This window comes from Mobula birostris, chromosome 21 (genome assembly GCF_030028105.1).
Source record: "Mobula birostris isolate sMobBir1 chromosome 21, sMobBir1.hap1, whole genome shotgun sequence".
Taxonomy (NCBI): Eukaryota; Metazoa; Chordata; class Chondrichthyes; order Myliobatiformes; family Myliobatidae; genus Mobula; species Mobula birostris.
The window spans coordinates 64,545,181-64,566,826 of record NC_092390.1 but is presented as its reverse complement, the minus strand read 5'-3'; the positions used below and the strand labels follow the sequence as shown (position 1 = coordinate 64,566,826).

At 42.3% G+C, this 21,646-nt stretch overlaps 1 protein-coding gene across 1 annotated transcript in view; it reads right to left on the bottom strand.

The window, feature by feature from the left end:
- LOC140185875 (uncharacterized) overlaps positions 1-21,646 on the bottom strand; it is a 302,861-nt gene that overhangs the window by 254,769 nt on the left and 26,446 nt on the right. Inside the window, exon 3 of the mRNA XM_072239670.1 lies at positions 17,754-17,868. The gene's annotated coding sequence lies outside the window, so the exon portion shown is untranslated. The remainder of the gene's footprint in view (positions 1-17,753; positions 17,869-21,646) is intronic.

Sequence of the window (21,646 nt, the reverse complement as noted above, 5' to 3'; positions counted from 1 at the left end):
CCACAGCTGCATGTAGCATGAAATTTCACAAATTCACCACCCTTTGGCTAAAGAAATTTCTCCGCATCTTTGTTTTGAAAGGGCGCCTCTCTATCCTGAGTGTGTGGCCTCTTGTCCTGGACTCTCCCACCATGGAGAAACATCCTTTCCACATCTACTCTGTCTAGGCCTTTCAACATTCGAAAGGTTTCAGTGAGATCCCCCCTCATCCTTCTGAATTCCAGTGAGTACTGACCCAGAGACATCAAACATTCCTCGTATGATAACCCTTTCATTCCTGGAAACCTCTTTGTGAACCTCCTCTGGACTCTCTCCAATGCCAGCACATCTTTTCCAAGATGAGGGGCCCAGAACTGTTCACAATACTCAAGGTGAGGCCTCACCAGTGCCTTATAAAGCCTCAGCATCACATCCTTGCTCTTGTATTCTAGATCTCTTGAACTGAATGCTAACATAGCATTTGCCTTTCTCACCGTTGATTCAACTTGCAAGTTGTCCTTTATGGTGTTCTGCACTAGGACTCTCAAATCCTTTTGCATCTCAGATTTTTGCATTTTTTGCCGATTTAGAAAATAGTCTGCACACTTATTTCTTCGACCAAAGTGCACAACCATGCATTTTCTAACACTGTATTTTATTTGCCACTTCACGGCACTATCTCCTAATCTATATAAGTCCTTCAATAAACTATAGGTGCAGGAGTAGGCCATTCAGCCCTTCAAGCCAGCACCGCTATTCATTGTGATCATGGCTGATCATCCACAATCAGTATCCAGTTCCTGCCTTCTCCCATATACCTTGACTCTGCTATCATTAAGAGCTCTATCTAACTCTTTCTTGAAAGCATCCAGAGAATTACCCTCCACTGCCTTCTGAGATAGAGCATTCCACAGATCCACAACTCACTGGGTGAAAAAGTTTTTCCTCAACTCCGTTCTAAATGGCCTACCCCTTATCCTCAAATAGTGGCCTCTGGTTCTGGACTCCCCCAACTGCATCCTTCTGCATCCTACCAATTTCCTCAACACTACCTGCCCCTACACCAATCTTCGTATCATCTGCAAACTTGGCAACAAAGCCATCTATTCCAGTGGTCTCAACCTCCAGGCCGCGGACCGATACATTGCCGCGAAGAATGCAGCGGTGGCTGGAACACACCCAGCATATCTTTAAGAAAAAATCCAAAATAAACAAGCTAATTAATTAGGTGCCGCCCGGCATGTAAATGTCAGCCCAGATCAGAGGTGACGCAATATCTCCTTTGATATTATTTGCTAGTTTGCTTTCACATTTCATCTTTTCCCTGCTAATGATTTGTTTAGTTGTTCTCTGTAGATTTTTAAACACTTCCCACTCCTCTATCTTCCCACTAATTTTTGCTTTGTTGTATGCTCTTTCTTTTATTTTTACAATAGCTTTGACTTCTCTTGACAGCCACGGTTGTACTATTTTACCATTTGAATATCTCTTCATTTTTGGAATACACATGTCCTGCACCTTCCTCATTTTTTCCAGGAACGCACACCATTGCTGCTCTGCTGACGTCCCTGCCAGCAGCTCCTTCCAATTTACTTTGGCCAGCTCCTCTCCCATACCACTGTAATTTCCCTTACTCCACTGAAATACTGTTACATCAGACCTTACTTTCTCCCTATCGAATTTCAAGTTGAACACAACCATATTGTGATTACTGGTTCCTAAGGATTCTTTTACCTTAAGCTCCCTAATCACCTCCAGTTCATTACATAACACCTAATCCAGTATAGCCAATCCCCCAGTAGGCTCAACGACAAACTGTTCTAAAAAGCCATCTCCTCGGCATTCAACAAACTCATTCTCTTGAGATCCATTCCCAACCTGATTTTCCCCGATCACCTGCATGTTAAAACCTCCCATGAGTACCATAACATTGCTCTTTTGACACACCTTTTATATTTCCTGTTTAAATCTGTGGTCCACCTCCCAGCCACTGTTGCGAAACCTGTATATAACTGCCATCAGTGTCCTTTTACCTTTGCAGTTTCTTAACTTAACACACAAGGATTCAACATCCTCTGATCCTATGTCACATCTTTCTACTGATTTGATGCTATTCTTTACCAGTAGAGTCACACCACCCCCTCTGCCTACCTTCCTATCCCTCTGATACAACGTGTAATCTTGGACATTCAGCTCCCAACTACAACCATCCTTCAGCCACGATTCAGTGATGGCCACATCATACCTGGCAATCTGTAATATTGCAACAAGATCACCCACCTTATTTCTTATACTACGTGCATTTAGATACAACACCTTCAGTACTGTATTTGCTATCCTTTCTGATTCTGCATCCCAAATGACTTGACACTCAGCCTGTTGGCTGCAACTAAGACCCATCACCTGCCTGCCCTTCCTGACAATCTGACTGCACACTATCTTTACTTTTTTACCATACGTCCTATCCTGAGTCCCTTTGGTCTGGTTCCCACCCCTCTGCCAAGTTAGCTTAACCCCTCCCCAACAGCTCGAACAAACCTACCCGCGAGAATATTGGTCCCCCTCAGGTTCAGGTGTATCCCATCACTCTTGAATAGGTCATACCCCCCCCGGAAGAGATCCCAATGATCCAAGAACCTGAAGCCCTGGCCCCCTGCACCAGCTTCTCAGCCACACATCCTGTTTCTGCCCTCACTGGTGTGTGGCACAGGCAGCAAACCAGAAATTACTACCCAGGAGGTCCTGCTTCTCAGCTTTATAACTAGCTCTCTAAATTCTTTTTTCAAGATCTCATTGCTTTTCCTTCCTATGTCATTAGTACCAATATGTACCAAGACATCTGGCTGCTCCCCCTCCCTCTCCAAAATGTTGTGGGCACGATCTGAGACATCCCTGACCCTGGCACCTGGAAGGCAACATACCAGCTGGGTGTCCTGTTTACATCCACAGAATCTCCTGTCTGTTCCCCTCACTATCGAGTCCCCTATCACTACCACTCCCTTCTTCTCTCTCTCTTTCCCTTCTGCACCACCGACCCATGCTCGGTGCCTGTAACCTGGTCATAGTGGCATTCCCCAGGAAGTCACTCCCCACAAAAGCATCCAAGGCTGTATACTTGTTTTTGAGGGGAATGGCCACGGGGTGCTCTGCTCTAAATGCCTATTTCCATTTCTCCACACAGTTACCCCAGCTACTCGCCTCCTGCAACTTCGGGGTGACTACTTCCTTGCAACTTTGATCAATTATATCCTTGTTCTCCCGTAACAAGCCAAAGATCATCCAGTTATTGCTCCAGATCCCTAACACAGTCTTCAAGAAGCTGCAACCTTCACACATAGGTAGTTCCCCGGGAGACTCAGGGTCTCCCAAGACTCCGACATTCGGCACCAAGAACACACCACAGCCATTTAAATGGTATCGTAAGAGAGGAAAAAGATTAAAGGAACCGTAACAGTTGCTTTACACAAAGCCGATGCCTCCTCCAAGCCGAAGCCTCCTTTGAGCCAAAGCCTGTCGCTTCTACTCTCGCCTACTGCTGACAATGGCTGCTCCGCTTATCCCTTCCATACTTTCATTTAGATCGCAAAGCTCTGTTAACATCGCTGATAGACCACGTACAATGGACAAATGCCCTCGAAGCTCCCTTTTTAAATAACTACTGCCAACCTGCAAGACCGGTGACAAATGGGAGGCACTATCTATATAGTGGAATACCTAAGCTCTCAAAGCAATATACTGCAAATGCTGAAATGAAAGCAGAATTGCCTCAGTAGCGGTCTAATCTGCTGATTATATACAGGATTTCCATTTATTCCAATTGCTATATCCTGTGTTTTAAATTTATCACAATTGTTCCGTAGGAAGTCACTATGCCTTAGGGTTTGATAGGATGACGTGTTATGCCAAAATGCTGTCCAGTAGATAACTAATTATAAGCTACATTAATTAGCTATGCTTAATTTCATAGGATTAATGAAAATCTTGTATGCAAATTGGAACCACAAATTATGCAAATATACAGTGCCTATAAAAAGTATTCACCCCCCACAGAAGTTTTCATGTTTTATTGTTTTACAACATTGAATGACAGTGGATTTAATTTTTTTGACATAGATTAACAGAAAAAGAGCCTTTTGTGTCAAAGTGAAAACAAATCTCTACAAAGTGATCTAAATTAATTACAAATATAAAACACAAAATAATGGATTGTACAAGTATTCACCTTTAATATGACAAACCAAATTATCACTGGTGCATTCAATTGATTTTAGAGGTCACATAGTCAGTTAAATTGAGATCACTGCGTGCAGTCAAAAAGCTTTTTCAATTAATTGTAGTAAAAAGATCCAACTGCAGGTGAGTCGGTATCCTAGCAAAAACTACATCGTTAAGTCAAAAGAGTACTCTAAGCAACTCCACAGAAAGGTTATTGAAAAGCACAAGTCAGGAGATGGATACAAGAAAATTTCCAAGTCAATCTTCAAGAAATGGAAAGAAATTGCAGAGCTGTAAATCTGCCTAGAAAAATCCTCAAAAACAGGTGACCATACAAGGGGACTAGTGAGGGAGGATACAAAGAGATCTATGACAACTCTGGAGGAGTTACAAGCTTCAGTGGCTCAGTTGGGAGAGACTGCGCATACAACAACTGTTGCCTGAGTGCTTCACCAGTCGCAGCTTTATGGGAGAGTGGCAAAGGGAGAACCTAAATCTTAGCTAGAGTTTGTCAGAAGGCATGTGGGAATAAGCTGGAAGAAGGTTCTATGGCCTGATTAAACCAAAATTGAAGTTTTGGCCATCAGACTAAATGCTATGTTTGGCAAAAGCCGAACACCACACATCATCAAATACACACCATCCCTACTGTGAAGCATGGTGGTGGCTGCATCATGCTGTGGGGGTGCTTCACTGCAGCTGGTGTTAGAAGGCTTGTGAAAGTAGAGGGTAAAATGAATGCAGCAAAATACAGAGAAATCCTGGAGGAAAACCTGATGCAGTCTGCAAGAGAACTGTGACTTAGGATAAGATTTGTTTTCCAGCAAGACAATTGACCCCTAGTATAAAGCCAAAACTACATAGGAATGGCATAAAAATAAAGTTAATGCCCTGGAGTGGCCAAGTCAGAGTCCACACCTCAATTCAATTGAGAATTTGTGGCTGGACTTGGAAAAGGGCTACTCATTCTTGATAACCCGTGTAATCTGACAGAGCTTGAGCAGTTTTGTAAAGAATAGGGAGAAATTGCAGTGTCCAGATGTGCAAAGCTGATAGAGACCTCTCCACACAGACTCAAGCTGTAATTGGTGCCAAAGGTGAATCCACTAAATACTGACTTGAAGGGGGTGAGTAATTATGCAATCAATTATTTTGTAATGAATAATTGTCAGAAAATCAGACCAATTTGTAGAAATTTGCTTTCACTTTGACACAAGTCTTTTCCTGTTGATCAATATTAAAAAAGGCAACTCAAATCCACTGTGATTCAATATTGTAAAACAAGAAAACATGAAAACTTCCAAGAGGGGTGAATACTTTTTATAGGCACTGTACTTTGACACCACATCTAGTGTGGGCTAATAATAGCTGTGGCCGTAAATGATACTGATCAAACATACAGTTCATGATGTGGTACCAATTTCTGACTTTCTTTCTTTAATCCTGTGACCTTTCATGAGCTATAATATCATGACTTATTTCATAATTTACTGGCATGATTTACATATTACTATTTAACTACTTATGGTTCTATTACTATTTATTATTTATGGTGCAACTGTAATGAAAACCAATTTCCCCCTGGGATCAATAAAGTATGACTATGACTATGAAAATAGAAGCTCCATGATCTTTTGTCACATTTCTCTGCAAGTTCTAGTACTGAAGTTATTTTATGGTTAAAAAGGAGGGAGATCATTTAGATGATTGATCTAGAGAAGACAAAACCTTTCCTCTGACTTCTGCTTTCTCCTTCTATTGAATTGAATTGACTTCATTTGTGCATCCTTCATATACATGAGTACAAATTTTTACATTACGTCTCTGTCTAAATGTGCAATGTGTAATTTATAATAAATCTTTGTACAACAGGATAATCAACATAACATAGAAATATAGTTGTGTCAGCATGAATTAAGCAGTCTAATGGCCTGGTGGAAGATGATGTCCAGGAGCTCTGTTGGTCCTGGCTTTTATGCTGCTGTACCGTTTCCCCGATGGTAGCAGCTGGAACAGTTTGTGATTGGGATAACTCGGGTCCCCAATGATCCTTTGGGCCCTTTTTACACACTTGTCTTTGTAAGTGTCCGGAATAGTGGGAAGTTCACATCTACAGATGTGCTGGGCTGTCTGCACCACTCTGTGCAGAGTCCTGTGATTGAGGCCAGTACAGTTCCCAGTCAGGATGCTCTCAATTGTGCCCCTATAGAGAGTTCTTCGAATATGGGACCCATACCAAACTTCTTCAACCGTCTGACGTGAAAGAGATGCCTTTTTCACCACACAGCCATTATGTCCAGACCATGTGAGATTCTTGGTGATACCGAGGAATTAAAGCTGTTCACCCTCTCAACCCCAGATCCACTGATGTCAATAGGGGTTAGTCTGCCTCCATTCCTCCTGTAGTTCACAACCAGCTCCTTTGTTTTTGTGACATTGAGGGCGAGGTTGTTTTCTTGACACCACTGTGTCAGGGTGATGACTTCTTTGTAGGCTGCCTCATTATTATTTGAGATAAAGTCAATCAGTGTAAACTGCTAGATAAAGGAACAGGTCTATGTGTCTCTGTGTCTGTTGTTGAATTGAATTGAATTCCAGCTGATGAAATTACTACATTATAAAAGTTTTAATGAGTGAAGAAATGAGATTGCGAATTAAAATAGGATGGAACTCAGTGAAAACAATTTGTGGAGATTTGGGCCAGTACACTATACATATCATTTGGCAAGTGGGAAAGCAACAACTTGGCTACTTTGCTGGAGTAACAATAACTATAAACACAATAAGATTTAGAAGAATTGTATGTAATATTTACACGAGGACATTTCCAGGTATGACAACATGGCAATGGATTTATCAACTATTTCATATTTATCAGACCTTTCTGGTAACAGAAACTTTTGTTTGAAAGAGTAGCTTGGGTTTGCCAGCAGTCCGAATTCAAATACTGTTTTGCAGCAATGTGTGGGCAATAAAAAAATTGGACCTTAACTACAAAGTAACACAAAAAAGATGGATGCATCATTATGCATTATTAATTAAACAAAGATTCATTTTCCCCAGAAAGATCTATAAGAGAATGTTTAATAACGGCAACAGAGAAATTCATAGTTTTCATATGCATCACACTTGAAAATTGGTGCCCCTCATATGGAAAGATTCAATTCTTACATTTGTTTCAAAATAAGCAATGACTACATAAAAGCTCTTTTGTGTGCCAAAAACAATCTATCAGATGGCCACTAAAATCAAAATTTAGAACACACTGTAGCCAAATTTGCTGTAATACAAAGACTGTTAAATAAGTCAGTTGAGGAAGACATGAAGAGCCTTACAGGTGAATGGATAATATTTGCCTGGCTGAACATAACGTGGGGAAATGCAAACTGATTCACTTTAGTGAGAATATTATAAAAGCTAAGTGTTATTTAAATGGAGAAAGATTACAGAATGATTCTTACATAGAACATAGAATAGTACAGCACAGTACAGGCCCTTCGGCCCACAATGTCGTGCCAACCCTCAAAACCTGCCTCCCATATAACCCCCCACCTTAAATTCCTCCATATACCTATCTAGTAGCTTCTAAAATTTCACTAGTGTATCTGCCTCCACCACTGACTCAGGCAGTGTATTCCACACACCAACCAGTGTCTGAGTAAAAATCCTTCCTCTAATATCCCCTTTGAACTTCACACCCCTTACCTTAAAGCCATGTCCTCTTGTATTGAGCAGTGACGCCCTGGGGAAGAGGCGCTGGCTATCCACTCTATCTATTCCTCTTAATATCTTGTATAGCTCTATTATGTCTCCTGTCATCCTCCTTCTCTCCAAAGAGTAAAGCCCTAGCTCCCTTAATTTCTGATCATAATCCATACTCTCTAAACCAGGCAGCGTCCTGGTAAATCTCCTCAGTACACTTTCCAATGCTTCCACATCCTTCCTATAGTGAGGCGACCAGAACTGGACACAGTACTCCAAGTGTGGCCTAACGAGAGTTTTAAAGAGCTGCATCATTACATCCCGACTCTTAAACTCTATCCCTTGACTTATTAAAGCTAACACCCCATAAGCTTTCTTAACTACCCTATCTACCTGTGAGGCAACTTTCAGGGATCTGTGGACATGTATCCCCAGATCCCTCTGCTCCTCCACACTACCAAGTATCCTGCCATTTACTTTGTACTCTGCCTTGGAGTTTATCCTTCCAAAGTGTACCACCTCACACTTCTCCGGGTTGAACTCCATCTGCCACTTCTGCAACCTATAAATGTCTCTCTGCAATCTTTGACAATCTTCTACACTATCTACAACACCACCAGCCTTTGTGTCGTCTGCAAACTTGCCAACCCACCCTTCTACCCCCACATACAGGTTGTTAATAAAAATCATGAAAAGTAGAGGTCCCAGAACAGATCCTTGTGGGACACCACTAGTCACAACACTCCAATCCAATCTACTCCCTCCACCACAACCCTCTCTGCCTTCTGCAGGCAAGCCAATTCTGAATCCACCTGGCCAAAACTTCCCTGGATCCCATGCCTTCTGACTCTCTGAATAAGCCTACCATGTGGAACCTTGTCAGATGCCTTACTAAAATCCATATAGATCACATCCACTGCACTACCCTCATCTTTATGCCTGGTCACCTCCTCAAAGAACTCTATCAGGCTTGTTGGACACGATCTGCCCTTCACAAAGCCATGCTGACCGTCCCTGATCAGACCATGATTCTCTAAATGCCCATAGATCTTATCTCTAAGAATCTTTTCCAACAGCTTTCCCACCACAGACGTAAGGCTCACTGGTCTATAATTACCCGGACTACCGCTACTACCTTTTTTGAAGAAGGGGACAACATTCACCTCCTTCCAATCCTCCGGTATCATTCCCGTGGACAATGAGGACATAAAGATCCTAGCCAGAGGCTCAGTAATCTCTTCCCTCGCCTCATGGAGCAGCCTGGGGAATATTCCGTCAGGCCCTGGGGACTTAAACGTCCTAATGTATTTTAATAACTCCAACACCTCCTCTCCCTTAATATCAACATGCTCCAGAACATCAACCTCACTCACATTGTCCTCACCATCATCAAGTTCCCTCTCATTGGTGAATACCGGAGAAGTATTCATTGAGGACCTCGCTCACTTCCACAGCCTCCAGGCACATCATCATCTTCCCACCTTTATCTCTAATCAGTCCTACCTTCACTCCTGTCATTCTTTTGTTCTTCACATAATTGAAGAATGCCTTGGGGTTTTCCTTTACCCTACTCGCCAAGGCCTTCTCATGCCCCCTTCTTGCTCTTCTCAGCCCCTTCTTCAGCTCCTTTCTTGCTCCTCTATATTCCTCAATAGACCCATCTGATCTTTGCTTCCTAAACCTCATGTATGCTGCCTTCTTCCACCTGACTAGATTTTCCACCTCACTTGTCACCCATCGCTCCTTCACCCTACTATTCTTTATCTTCCTCACTGAGGCAAATTTATCCCTAACATCATGCAAGAGATCTCTAAACATGGACCACATGTCCATAGAACAATTCCCTGAAAAAACATCATCCCAATTCACACCCGCAAGTTCTAGCCTTATAGCCTCATAATTTGCCCTTCCCCAATTAAAAATTCTCCTGTCCTCTCTGATTCTGTCCTTTTCCATGATAATGCTAAAGGCCAGGGAACAGTGGTCACTGTCCCCCAGATGCTCACCCACTGAGAGATCTGTGACCTGACCCAGTTTGTTACCTAATATTAGATGTAGTATGGCATTCCCCAGAGTCGGCCTGTCAACATACTGTGACAGGAATCTGTCTTGGACACAATTAACAAACTCTGTCCCATCTAAACCCTTGGAACTAATCAGGTGCCAATCAATATTAGGGAAGTTAAAGTCACCCATGATAACAACCCTGTTATTTTTGCACCTTTCCAAAATATGCCTCCCAATCTGCTCCTTGGTATCTCTGCTGCTACCAGGGGGCCTATAGAATACTCCCAATAGAGTAACTGCTCCCTTCCTGTGCCTGACTTCCACCCATACTGACTCAAAAGAGGATCCTGCTACATTTACCCACCCTTTCTGTAGCTGTAATAGTATCCCTGACTAGTAATGCCACCCCTCCTCCCCTTCTCACCCCCATCCCTTTAAAGCACTGAAATCCAGGAATATTGAGAATCTATTCCTGCCCTGGTCTCTGTAATGGCCACTACATCATAATTCCATGTATGTATCCAAGCTCTCAATTCATCAGCTTTGTTCCTGATGCTTCTTGCATTGAGGTACACGCACTTTAGCCCTTCTGACTTCCTACCTTTACACCCTTTATTCTGCTTCTCTTTCCTCAAAGCCTCTCTATATGTTAGATCTGGCTTTACTCCATGCACTTCTTCCACTGCTCTATCGCTTCGGATCCCATCCCCCTCGCAAATTAGTTTAAACTCTCCTGAACCATGCTAGCAAACCTGCCTGCAAGGATATTGTTTCCCCTCAAGTTCAGGTGCAACCCATCCAATCTGTACAGTTCCCACGTTCCCCAGAAGAGATCCCAATGATCCAAAAATCTAAAACCCTTCTTCACATAGATCTGAATGTCCTTGTACATACATATTATAAATTGGGAAGGCAAATATAATTTTGACCTTTATTGACCATAAGATATAGGAGCTGAGTAACCCATTCGGTCCATCGAGTCTGCTCCACCATTCAATCATGGGCTGATCTAAATCTTCTAGTCATCCCCACTCCCCTGCCTTCTCCCCATTCCCTTTGATGCCCTGGCTAATCAAGAACTTATCTTTCTCTGTCTTAAATGAAATGTAATGAAACCCAATTTCCCTCGGGATCAATAAAGTATATCTATCTATCTATCTAAATGCACTCAATGACTTGGCCTTCACAGTCGTTTGTGGCAATAAATTCCACAGATTTACCACCCTTTGATGAAAGTAATTTCTCCACATCTCTGTTCTAAATGGACGTCCTTCAATCCAAAGTCGTGCCCTCTTGTCCCAGATTCCCCTACTGTGAGAAATAACTTTGCCATCTCTAATCTATTCAGGCCTTTTAACATTCGGAATGTTTCTATGAGATCCCTCCTCATTCTCCTGAGCTCCAGGGAATACAAACCAAGAGCTATCAGACATTCCTCATACGGTAACCCTCTCATTCCTGGAATCATTCTCGTGAATCTTCTCTGAACCCTCTCCAATGTCAGTATATCTTTTGTAAAATAAGGAGCCCAAAACTGCACACAATACTCCGTGTGGTCTCACGAGTGCCCTATAGAGCCTCAGCATCATATCCCTGCTCTTATATTCTATGCCTCTAGAAATTCATGCCAACATTGCATTTGCCTTCTTCACCACCAACTCAACCTGGAGGTTAACCTTTAGAGTATCCTGCACAAGAACTCCCAAGTCCGTTTGCATCTCTGCATTTTGAATTCTCTCCCTATCTAAATAATAGGCTGCCTGTTTATTTCTTCCACCAAAATGCATGACCAAACACTTTCCAAAATTGTATTTCATTTGCCACTTCTTTGTCCATTCCACTAAACTATCTAAGACTCACTGCAAGCTCTCTGTTCCTCAGCACTACCCACTCTTCACCCATCTTTGTATCATCGGAAAAGTTAGCCACAAATCCAATAATCCCATAGTCCAAATCATTGATGTACATCGTAAAAAGCAGCAGTCTCAACACCGACCCCTGTGGAACTCCACTGGTAACCGGCAGCCAGCCAGAATAGAATCCCTTTACTCCCACTCTCTGTTTTCTGCCAATCAGCCAATGCTCCGCCCATGCTAGAAACTCCCCTGTAATTCCATGGTCTCTTATCTTGCTAAGCAGCCTCAAGTGCGGCACCTTATCAAAGGCCTTCTGAAAATCCAAGTACACCACATCCACTGCATCCCTTTTGTCTACACTGCTTGTAATGTCCTCAAAAAATTGCAGTAGGCTTGTCAGGCAGGATTTTCCTTTCAGGAAACCATGCTGGCTTTGGCCTATCTTGTCATGTGCCTCCAGGTACTCCATAATCTCATCCCTAACAATCCATTCCAACAACTTCCCAACCACTGATGTCATGTTAACAGGTCTATAGTTTCCTTTCTGCTGCCTCCCACCCTTCTTAAATTGCCGAGTAACATTTGCAATGTTCCACTCATCTGGTACAATACCAGAATATATCGATTCTTGAAAGATCATTGTTAATACCTCCGCAATCTCTCAGCTGCTTCCTTCAGAACCCATCAGGTCCAGAAGATATTTCCACGCTCAGACCATTAAGCTTCCTGAGCATCTTCCCAGTCGTAATTTTCACCACACATACTTCACTTCCCTGACACACTTGAACGTCTGGTATGCTACAGATGTCTTCCACTGTGAAGACTGATGCAAAATACACATTCAGATCCTTTGCCATCTTTGCGTCTCTCATTACAATATCTCCAGTGTAATTTTCTATTGGTCATATATCTACCCTCAACTTTCTTTTACCCTTTATATAATTAAAAAAGCTTTTAGTATCTTCTTTGATATGACACACCAACTTCCATTCATAATTCATCTTTTCCTTCCAATGACCTTCTTAGTTTCCTTCTGCGAGTTTTTAAAAGCGTCCCAATCCTCTATCTTCCCACTAGCTTTGGCTTCCTTGTATGCCCACTCTTTTGCTTTTACTTTGACTGCGACTTCACTTGTCAGCCATGGTAGTGTCCTTCTTCCATTCGAAAATTTCTTCCTATTTGGAATATATCTGTCTTGCACTTCCTTCATTTTTCACTGAAGCTCCAGCCATTGCTGCTCTGCTGTCCTTCCTGCTAGTGTCCCTTTCCCTTTCCAGTCAACTTTGGCCAGTTCCCCTCTCATGCCATTGTAATTTCCTGTATTCCAATGAAGTTCCAATACATTGGAATTTAGTTTCTCCTTCTCAAATTTCAAAGTAAACTCGATCATACTGTGATCACTGTTCCTTAAGGGTTCCTTAACCTTACGCTCTCTTATCACCTCTGAATCATTGCACAACACCCAATCAAGCACAGCCAATCTCCTAATGGGCTCAACAACAAGCGACTCTAAAAAGCCATCCCTTAGACATTTTACAAATTCTTTCTCTTGAGGTCCAGTACTGGCCTGTTTTTCAATCCACTTTTATGTTAAAATCCCCTATGATTATCATGACATTGCCCTTCTGACAAGCCCTTTCTAATTCCTGCCGTAATTTGTAATCCACATCCCAGCTGCTGTTTGGAGGCCTGTATACAACGGCCACTAGGGTCCTTTTACCCTTGCCATTTCTTAACTCAACGCATAGAAAATCTGCACCTTCTAAGTCATCCCTTTCTAATGATTTAATATTATGTCTTATACAGAGGGCCACCTACTCCCTGTCTTTCTGATACTCCGTATCTCCTTGGACGTTCAGCTCCCAATGGCAGCCATCCTTTAGCCAAGTTTCAGAGACGGCCACAACGTCATACTTTCCGGTCTGTAGCTGAATTTCAAGATCGTCCATTTTATTTCTTACGCTGCGTGCATTCAAATATAACACTTTCAGTTCAGGATTTGTTGCTTTCTGTTTTAACTGCACATGCCTTTATTGCCCTGCAGATCATCCCACCGGCTGTGATTATGCCTCATCTCCTGCCTGTCCTTTCTATCATCACTGTTGAATGCCATCTTTGATTTATTTCTATTTTCTCTTCCTCAGCCCTATCACTACAGTTCCCTTCCCCCTGCCAAATTAGTTTAAACCCTCCCTAACAGCTCTATTAAACCTACCTGCTAGGATATTGGACTTTTTTGGGTTCAGGTGTAAACCACCCTTTTTGTACAGGTCATACAACACTTCAAATTCCTTGGTGTCCACATTTCTGAGGATCTCACCTGGTCCCTGAACTCCTCCATCCTGATCAAAAAGGCGCAACAGCACATTTATTTCCTGCGGAGCATCAAGAAAGCTCACCGCTGTCCCGGGATACTGACGGACTTTTACCATGGTACCATTGAGCGCATACTCACCAACTGCATCTCAGTGTGGTATGGCAATTGTCCCATAGAAACCATAGAAACTACAGCACAAAAACAGGCCTTTTGGCCCCTCTTGGCTGTGCCAAACCATTTTCTGCCTAGTCCCACTGACTTGCACACGGACCATATCCCTCCATACACCTCCCATCCATGTATCTGTCCAATTTATTCTTAAATGTTAAAAAAGAACCCGCATTTACCACCTCATCTGGCAGCTCATTCCATACTCCCACCACTCTCTGTGTGAAGAAGCCCCCCCTAATGTTCCCTTTAAACTTTTCCCCCCTCACCCTTAACCCATGTCCTCTGGTTTTTTTCTCCCCTTGCCTCAGTGGAAAATGCCTGCTTGCATTCCCGTATCGGACCGCACAGCACTCCAGCGTGTGGTGAAAACTGCCCAGCAGATTATTGGCATCCAATTGCCCACCATTGAGAACATCTACCTTAAATGCTGCCTGAGTAGGGTGAAAAGCATTATCAAGGATGCATCTCACCCTAACCATGAACATTTTACTCTCCTCCCATCCGGTAGACGCTGCAGGAGCCTCCACTCCCGCACCAGCAGGCACAGGAAGAGCTTCCTCCCTGAGGTTGTGACCCTACTGAACCTCACATCACAGCGCTAAGCAGTATTGCACCTATATTGTACTGTCTCAGTACTTATACATTTGTGTGCTGCAGCACTTACTTTTTATTCGCAGTTATTTTGTAAATAACAATTATCTTTGCATTTCTGGTTACATGCTAACTGCATTTCATTGGCTTTGTATCTGTACTCGGCACAATGACAATAAAGTTGAATCTAATTTAATCTACCTCCCCCAGAAGAGGCTGCAATGATCCAGGAACCCGAAGCCCTGCTCCCTACACCAGTCTCTCAGCCATGCATTAATATGCCAGAAAATATGCAATGGGTTGGAGAAGAAAAGCAGGTAAATGTTACTACAAATTTCAGGACATTAGTTGGACCACTGCATACAGTTTTAGTCTTTTCACTTCGGAAGGGCTGTACTCACATTGGAGGCACTTCAGGGAAGGTACATTAAGTTTATTGCTGGGGTGAAGGGATTGCTTGTGAATCATTGAACAAGATAGGTTGAGACGCATTAGGGTTATAAGCAGAAAGTAAGCAGAAAGAAAGATGACCTTTTTTGAAATTTATTGAGTGCACTTGACAGGCTAGATGCTAAGAATCTCTTCCCCTCTGCCCCACCCATTGGGCAATCTAGAAATGGGAGCATAGCTGCAGACAGATGAGGCAAGATGGCAAGATTCTTTCTCTCACAGGTCACAGTTCTTTAGAGGTAGTAACAGAAGACATCGAAGCTATGTTCTTTAAGTCCCTTGTACAACGGTCAGGAACATGGTTGTAGAGAAGAGCAGACATGAGGCAATCAGCAATCGCCTCTGATCTGCGTCGACATTTACATGCCGGGCAGCACCTAATTAATTAGCATGTTTATTTCGGCTTTTTTCTTAAAGATGTGCTGGGTGCCTCCCAGCTACCGCTGCGTTCTTCGCGGCAATGTACCGGGTTGGCGGTCCAGAGGGTGGGGGCCACTGCACCACCCAGCCTGTGACGACTCAGTCTAACACACCATCATCAGTGTGCTCGGCGCTGTTTTCCCAATTCCGGTAAGTGATACTACACTGTACATACATTATTTCTACTTTATATAGGCTGTGTAGTTTTACGTGTTATTTGGTAGATTTGGCAGCTTCATAGTTTAAAGGTTACTGGAGAGCATGTTTATGCCAACAGCGCTTGCGTGAGATTTTCGCTACGGAGATCTGTGCAAGCAGTCGTTGTAGAGAAGTATTTCTACTTTATATAGGCTGTGTATTTATCACATCATTCCTGCTTTTACTATATGTTACTGTTATTTTAGGTTTTATGTGTTATTTGGCATGATTTGGTAGGTTATTTTTGGGTCTGCGAATGCTCACAAAATTTTCCCATATAAATAAATGGTAATTGTTTCTTCACTTTACACATTTCAGCTTACAAACCATTTCATAGGAATGCTCTACCTTTGGATGGCAGGGGAAACCTGTACTTGGATCCTACACCTTCAGTTGGGTAGGGAAGGACTGAGAGTTGGTATCTTTGTTAGGGCAAAACTGGAGCCTCTACTTTGAGAAGTGATAAGATGGGGAGCACAATTGCCCTGTGAATCAGGCCCAACTCAAATACAATATCATATCAGTGATGTGGACAGATAAGTGAAGGGAGTATAGGTATCAATACCTTCATATTGGGCTCTGTTGGATCCAGAATTGACAGATCAGGGTCTAAGTTTCAGAGCACTATAGAGCACTAAGGGTGGGAAATTAGGCAAATAGAAGATTTGGGACTGAACTCCATGAAATCACCATCAGAATCAGAATCGGTTTTATTATCACCAGCATGTGATGTTGAATTTGTTAACTTAGCAGCAGCAGTTCAATGCAATACATAATCTAGCAGAGAGAAAAAAAAATAAATAAAAAACATAATAATAAATAAACAAGTAAATCAATTACGTATATCGAAAAAATTTAAAAGCATGTGCAAAAACAGAAATACTGTCTATTAAAAAATGTGAGGTAGTGTCCAAAGCTTCAATGTCCATTTAGGAATTGGATGGCAGAGGGGGAGAAGCTGTTCCTGAATCACTGACTGTGTGCCTTCAGGCTTCTGTATCTCCTACCTGATGGTAACAGTGAGAAAAGGGCATGCTCTGGGTGCTGGAGGTCCTTAATAATGGACGCTGCCTTTCTCAGACACCACTCCCTAAGGATGTCCTGGGTACTTTGTAGGCTAGTACCCAAGATGGAGCTGACTAGATTTACAACATTCTACAGCTTCTTTCAGTCCTGTGCAGTAGCCCCTCCATACCAGAGAGTGATATGCAAGGAAATCAATAGATAGTTATAGTGGACTGTTGACACCATCTGAGATCTATTATCTGAAAATGCCTGATGGTCACTGTTGAGATAATGCATGGGAAATTGACATCATTTTGTATACATGATATGGAAATCATTTCAGGTGTACAGTATAAGATTTATTTCTGAGAAGTTGCTACTGATGCAAGAAAATATGTGTTGTATTTCATTCTATTATATATATTGATTTTCGATAAAGTATTGAAAAAGAAAGCTTTAAACTTCTGTAAAATAATTATACTTAAAAATCAACAAAATTATTCTTTGTTTTTCTTACTTTTGAATGGATAAATTGGATAATTGAATGGTTGGTTTTGAATGGATAATGGAAAGATATTTTTGAGTTGGCCAATTTTTCTTCTCACAAAGTAACAGTATTTTGTTCATATGCCATTTAACTGATGATTATTAACATCCATATTCTGAAGCTTACAGAAGTGAAATTTATAATTTGATAACATTGGTAAATTGGTTTATTATTGTCACATGTACCAAAACTTGTCTTGCATACCGTTCCCACAGATGAATTTGGTGTATTTAAGTAATAAAGTGTTATAGTTACAGAAAGGTATAATGCAGGTAAACATTGTCATTTTCCTTACCTGGTGAGATTGCCTCAAGGATAGCACTAGAATCTGATGATGCACGTTTCTGAGGTTTTGTCTTTAATGCCATTGTGAGAAAAGGAGCAGTCACTTAATTGTGAGCTAATTGTAACTGTATGGATGAAATACACAGAAAATGAATTGTAATGCAAGTTCTCGTGATTGATTCCTTTTTTAGAAATCAGTGCCAGACAAGCAGAACTGTACACAATCACTTATTTTCTACGTTAACCCCTTCTTATTCATTATAAGGTTAAATGTGTCACTGCTCATTGTGAAGACCATATAAAAAAGAAAAACCTTTGATCCCAAATAGTTCATGCTCAGTCTGCAATTTTAATAAGTGTACTTCTGTAATTTGTTGCAATCTTTTTCACTTTTGCCTATTTCCCTCACCAGACGCACGTTTAGAATTTCTGTCTAAAGCTCAAACGTCTAAAATGCATAGATTATAAATAACAGAAGTTTGCACAATTATGTCAAGCCGTCACACATCATGCTGAAAATATGAAGTTAATTGGAGTTAATTAACCCCCTGTTAGAATTAAATGGCTTCCCTGCATAACTTCAAAGGTAACAATAGTAAACTTTTGGACACTAGGGGAACAAAACAAGAACACAGAAGAGGTGCTGGATCGTTCAGGGAAGGCTTAGTAGGCCTAATGTCATATCCTTGCTTCTATATTTTTAATTCTTATGACAATATTGGTTATTTTATTGGTTGTTATCTTATTCCCTAGAATTTAAAAATGCAGAAAAGGACTGTCATTCATCAAAGGAGTAAGAACAATTGAATATATGTCTTCAACTCTAAAACAATTTGGAATATTCCAAGCTTGTGAACGGTGCTACAAAAATGCAAAATTTTTTATTTCTTTTCGCAGTGAATTGTCAATCAAAAATGATGTAACTACAAAATATGTTATATCTACCGACCATTTTGCGTTTATGCAGGGTGAATCAAAATTTACTCTATTGGCAAAAAAGTAGTTATGAAAGAACATTTGAGAATTAAGATATGATTCTGTCCAGAAAAAAATACAAGAAACTATAGATACTGAAATGTGGATGAACTCTGCAGGCCAAATCGTACCTGTTGGGGGAAAGGAATTGTTGATTTTTCAGATCAAAACTCTGCTTCAAGGTTGAGAGTGGAGAGGATAAGCATCTTGCTTCAGTCTTAAGTAGTTTGTTTCTATCTTTACTGTGGAAGACACTAGCTGTATGCCAGAGGTCCCTCAGTGTCAAGGAGCAGGAGTGAGTGCCATTGCTATTACAAAGGAAAAACTGCAAGGGAAACTCAAAGGTCTTAAGGTGATAAGTCACCTAGACAGGTGGACTACATCCCAGATTCCCGAAAGAGGTTGTTGAAGATACATTGGTCATGATCTTTCAAAAATCACTTGATTCTGGTATGGTTCCGGAGGGCTAGAAGATGGCAAATGTCACTCCACTCTTTAAGAAGGGAGGAAGCAAAAGAAAGGAGATTATAGGCCAGTTAGTCTAACCTCACGTGGTTGGGAAACTGCTGGAGTCAATTATTAAGCATGAGGTTTCAGGATACTTGGAGACTAATGATAAAATAAGTCAAAGTCAGTATGGTTTCTATGAAGGGATGTCTTGCCTGACAAATCTGTAAGTGTTCTTAGAGGAAGTGACAAGCAGGGTGAATAAAGGAGAGACCGTGGGTGTCATTTACTTAGATTTTCAGAAGGCATTTGATGAGGTGCCTCACAAGATAAAATCGTGTGACATTACAGGAAAGATACTGGCATGGACAGAGGAATGGCTGACAGACTGTTTGCAGCAAGTGGGAATAAAAGGGCCTTCACTAGTCGGCTGTCAGTGACTAGTGGTGTTCCTCAGGGGTCAGTATTGGGACCGCGACTTTTCACACTGTTTGTCAATGATTTAGATAGTGGATTTGATGGGTCTGTGGCAAAGTTTGCAGATGATAGAAAGATAAGTGGAGGAATAGGTAGTGCTGAAGAAGCAATACGATTGCAGCAAGACTTAGACAAATTGGAAGAATGGGCAAAAAAAGTGACAGACGGAATACAGTGTTGGGAAATGCATGTTGGTAAAAGGAACAATAGTGCAGACTGTTAGCTAAATGGGAAGAAAATTCAAACATCAGAGGTGCAAAGGGACTTAGAAGTCCTCGTACAAGACTTCCAGAAAATTAATTCACAGGTTGAGTCTGTGGTAAAGGCGGCAAATGCAATGTTGGCATTTATTTCAAGGGGTATAGAATATAAAAACAAGGAAATAATTCTGAACGCAAACCTGAGGAAATTTGCAGATGCTGGAATTCCAAGAAACACACATAAAAGTTGCTGGTGAATGCAACAGGCCAGGCAGCATCTCTAGGAAGAGGTACAGTCGACATTTCGGGCTGAGACCCTTCGTCAGGACTAACTGAAAGAACAGCTAGTAAGAGATTTGAAAGTGGGAGGGGGAGGGGGAGATCCAAAATGATAGGAGAAGACAGGAGGGGGAGGGATGGAGCCAAGAGCTGGAAAATTGATTGGCAAAAGGGATATGAGAGGATCATGGGACAGGAGGTCTAGGGAGGAGGGGGGAAGCCCAGAGGATGGGCAAGGAGTATAGTGAGAGGGACAGAGGGAGAAAAAGGAGAGAGAAAAAAAGAATATACATATAATAAATAAATAAATAATGGATGGGGTATGAGGGGGAGGTGGGGCATTAGCGGAAGTGAGAGAAGTCAGTGTTCATGCCATCAGGTTGGAGGCTACCCAGACATAATATAAGGTGTTGTTCCTCCAACCTGAGTGTGGCTTCATCTTGACAGTAGAGGAGGCCGTGGATAGACATATCAGAATGGGAATGGGACCTGGAATTAAAATGTATGACCACTGGGAGATCCTGCTTTCTCTGGCAGGCAGAGCGTAGGTGTTCAGCGAAAAGGTCTCCCAGTCTGCGTCGGGTTTCGCCAATATATAGAAGGCCGCATCGGGACCACCGGACACAGTATATCACCCCAGCCAACTTACAGGTGAAGTGTCGCCTCACCTGGAAGGACTGTCTGCAGCCCTGAATGGTGGTAAGGGAGGAAATGTAAGGGCATGTGTAGCATTTGTTCCACTTACAAGGATAAGTGCTGGGAGGGAGATCGGTGGGGAGGGATGGGGGGGGGGACAAATGGAAAAGGGCGTCGCGTAAGGAGCGATCCCTGCGGAAAGCTGGGGGGGGAGGTGAGGGAAAGATGTGCTTGGTGGTGGGATCCCGTTGGAGGTGGCGGAAGTTACGGAGAATTATATGTTGGACCCGGAGGCTGGTGGGGTGGTAGGTGAGGACCAGGGGAACCTTATTCCTAGTGGGGTGGCGGGAGGATGGGGTGAGAGCAGATGTGCGTGAAATGGGAGAGGTGCGTTTGAGAGCAGAGTTGATGGTGGAGGAAGGGAAGCCCCTTTCTTTAAAAAAGGAAGACATCTCCTTCATCCTGGAATGAAAAGCCTCACCCTGAGAGCAGATGCGGCAGAGACGGAGGAATTGCGAGAAGGGGATGTCATTTTTGCAAGGGACAGGGTGAGAAGAGGAATAGTCCAGATAGCTGTAAGAGTCCGTAGGCTTATAGTAGACATCAGTAGATAAGCTGTCTCCAGAGATGGAGACAGAAAGATCTAGAAAGGGGAGGGAGGTGTTGGAAATGGACCAGGTAAACTTGAGGGCAGGGTGAAATTTGGAGGCAAAGTTAATGAAGTCAACAAGCTCATCCTGCATGCAGGAAGCAGCACCAATGCAGTTGTCGATGTAGCGAAGGAAAAGTGGGGGACAGGTACCAGTATAGGTTTGGAACACGGATTATTCCACAAAGCCAACAAAAAGACAGGCAAAGCTGGGACCCATACAGGTGCCCATGGCTACAC